This window comes from Medicago truncatula, chromosome 5 (genome assembly GCF_003473485.1).
Source record: "Medicago truncatula cultivar Jemalong A17 chromosome 5, MtrunA17r5.0-ANR, whole genome shotgun sequence".
NCBI lineage: Eukaryota > Viridiplantae > Streptophyta > Magnoliopsida > Fabales > Fabaceae > Medicago > Medicago truncatula.
This window is the reverse complement of record NC_053046.1, coordinates 6,317,121-6,320,970: the sequence shown is the minus strand read 5'-3', so window position 1 is coordinate 6,320,970 and position 3,850 is coordinate 6,317,121. Positions and strand designations below refer to the sequence as shown.

General features: G+C 30.4%; 1 pseudogene; it reads left to right on the top strand.

Annotated features, from left to right (window-relative positions):
- Positions 1–2,580: 2,580 nt before the first annotated feature.
- Positions 2,581–3,625, top strand: LOC112422234 (uncharacterized; annotated as a pseudogene).
- Positions 3,626–3,850: the final 225 nt, after the last annotated feature.

Genomic DNA, 3,850 nt, shown 5'->3' with positions numbered 1-3,850 from the left:
GAATGAAAGAGAGTAGAAAGTAAATGGAAAATAAGATGATTATTTAAGTGTTTGGTATCAAAGAAAGTGGAAAGAAAAATAAAGGATAGATAGATCTATGTTTATTAAAATGACATAAATATCCTTACATTAAAAATTGAATATTATACATATGAATTAACATATATTAATAAAAAAAACAAATAATAACCCCTAAAAAAACAAATAATAAATTACCGGTATTATATTGCATATATATATATATATATATATATATATAGTAATAAAAGTTGAATGCCTGAAACCAAAGTCACAAGTGAGAAAACAAGCACATTAGAATTTTTCAAATATTGGCAATATTGTAATTTTACAATTGTGGTATCCATTCCCAGCTTTCTTCGATACTTTAAATGGAAAGTTTTACAACGTGGGCCCCTACTAAATTGATACTTTCTTTCCACAGTTACAAAGCAACCAAACTAAGGAAAGATTATTAATCCATATACTTTCTATCCTTTCATCAATCTTTTTTTATCCTATCACCCAAAACAAACAGACCCTAAGGGTAACACAAAATAAAAAATTTAAAAGGATGACCTATAGACTATAGTCAAACTACAGTTTATAGTTCGTAACCTGTCTTTGGTTTTCTGTGTTTAGTAAAAGAATTGTTGCTTGCAGATTTGGATGCCACAATAACAATTCTACGAATTTACAATGTCAGCAGATTGATATGTTAGTTTTTTTTTTTTTTTTTTGACCAAAGATAGGTTAGTTTTTAAAATAAAATAAAATATGGATTGAAATTTGGACAGTTCAATCTTGATCTAGCGATAATTGATGTGTTGACTATGATTGTGTATGGATTGCTAATTGCAGTAAATCTAAATTCTTTGTAATTCTATACAGTATTATTCCTAGGTGGATATAGCTTGGACTTACATTTCACATAAGAAAATGTAAATATTGAATAATATAAGTGAGATAATTATATGCTTGATATATTAAGGTTTTAAATAAAGATGTGGTGTGATTTTAGTTTAATGTAATAGTCACTCGGTGTTATTAGACATTTGCTGAAGAGAAAAAATGTGTTAAATACGGGTATTAAGAAAAGTTATTTTACTAAGAAAATTTGTGAGTAATAAATTTGTCTCAAATTTATCCATTTTGTGTATCCATCATCATCATCATCATCATCATCATCATCATCATCATCATCATCATTATTATTATTATTATTATTATTATTATATTTGTCCCTTTTTCTTTTTTATATCCATCAATATTGTTATATTATGCGTTTGATTTGCAAAAAGAAAATATTGAATGGAACAATACAAGACAGAAAAGCACATGATTTTTTTTTTTTATGGTATTGAACATTATTTTGTCTTATAAATTTTTTGGTGGACAAGAGGTTATTTTGGTAATTTAGACAATTTGTATTTGGGACTAAAAGTTGTGTTGTGGTATGTGAGGAACAAAAATTTTAGTTTTTGTCATGTTCTTTGCCCAGTTCAATCTTAACTTGTTGAAGGGCTTAATGCTTGACTAATAGAATATGAGCTCTATGAACAAGGGTTGAGAAGAAGAAAAAAAAAAGTCTTTGTAAACATAACTTAGTTGGTAGGAACATAATGCATTGTTATATGGAGGGGTCGAGATTCAAATCTCTAAGGATGACAATTGGACCTTGGTCCGATGGATACCCGCAAAAATTGCCTCAATGGGTAGGGTAAAACCCCGCTTTCATGGGTTTGTGCACGGGTCTATGTAATTACCCACAAATTTAAATGGGTATGGACATGGATAAAGACATTATATTTCTCAGCCCCGCAACTCGCATATACATATTTATATAATATGACAAATAATTTATTTATTTTGTGTACAATTGATTAATTTATTTAGTTATTTAAGTTTGAATCTAAACATAAAAAATGTTTAATACAATAAGTGCTCCCTCTCGTGTACAATTTTTAAGGGATATTTTGGATAATTTTTATTTGGCTAAATACTACAATTCGTACTATTTTATGAGTTGATTTAAAAAAAATTAGATCATATTTTTATTTCAATTGTGATGTTTTTTTTATTGTCTTTTCATAGTTAAAGTGCATGTAATAAGTGCGGATATGGGCACTTAGATGTCCATAGGGTATGAGGATGGGCAGTAAAGTTGTTGTTCGCGAGGATAGCGTTCGAGTACGAGCATTTTTTTACAAACATGTGTATGGAGATGAGTAGTGTAGTACTCTACACATAGGATATCTATTGTCATCCCTACGAATTTCAGACCCCTACTTGTTCACCTTAAGAAGTAAATTTTAGCCGTTAAACTACGTACTTTAAAAAAAAATATTCTTATGAGGCAGCTCAACTTTCAGGTTGGTTTTACTATTCCCTTTAAAAAAAAGAATTTGTTGTTTTAACTATTCAACAAACTAATGACAATTAGTAAAAAAAAAAAACCCTAACCATAGTATTCATTTTTTTTCAAGGCCATCAAATCATTTTTGGTGATTTTCATTATCTACCAAATTGTAAAAATATAAATATAAATATAAATATTTGACCCTAGGTTACAATGTACAGATTCAAGCGTTGATCCAGTAATTTTTATTAGTACTTCTTTCAGTCTTAATCGAATTCTATTTGTATGTGTTTCCGTACGTTAGTAGCACAAATGTTTTCAACCGTTTTCTGCTGAACCTCTCAGTCACGCCACTCCCCGCAACATTAGCTACAGATAGCCAGCGGTTACAATCCATTCTCCTCACTCCTTTAAGTAACATTATTCAAACCTCTCTCTATGGTTATTAAACTCCAAATCAACAACAACACTGTTTTAAGAGTCTCTGTTAACCAGGGAAGCAGCGCGAACATTCTTTACTGGTCCGCATTCTTGAAGATGGGACTGGAAGAGTCAATGCTGAAACCATTTGAAGGATTTCTGAAGGGTACTTTTGGCGATGGTGTGCCGGTCAAAGGATACGTTGATTTGGACACAACATTCGGTAAAGGAGGGAATGTGAAGATGATTAAGGTAAGGTACTTTGTCATTAATTGATTCTTGGTCTGTTTATAATGTTGTTATTGGCTTGCCTGCTGTTGCTGATTTGGGAGCGGTGATCTCAACGTTACACCTCACAATGAAATATCCTATTGGAGATGGAATGGTCGGACTTGTCAAGGCAGACCTCGAGATGGCGAAAAAGTGTTATGAGATGTGCCCTACGGCTATTTAGGTGTTTCTTTCAATTTTCAACAACTTAAGAAAAAATGTCTTATATATGTTAGGAGTAGTATGTTTACTTTTCAATTTAAAATTTGTTAAAGTTTATCTACAATGATTGGAACAAATGTTTCACTTTGTGTAGTGTAAGGTCCCGGATTTTGATCTAAGACATTACGCCTAATTCATTCTCATTTTCAAAAATTTCTACTATTTTCTTTTTATCATTAATAATAAATTCTTAGCAAAATCTATACAAAATGCTGCTTGACATAATTTAATTAAAACTCAAACTAATATCCTTCAAAAATTTCTACTAAAGTTACAATTCAATCAAAAACCCAATTTTGTCCCCCCGTATGCACTTCAAGCAAAAACTTCAAAGCATAGACCATCTCTTCTTTGGTACCTAAAATGTTAGTGTAAGGGTCAATTTCCTTATCCAAATTGGTTCATACTCAAAGCACCAGAAACTATGTCATATATTAGATAATATCAAAACTTATCAATCAACAAGAATTAATAAAAATACCTTCAAGTCATGTGCTTCAAATTAAAGTAAGGTTCACACACATCTTATTTACAATAAAATAGTTTTAAGTCCATAATCAATCACATATATACAACAGACTC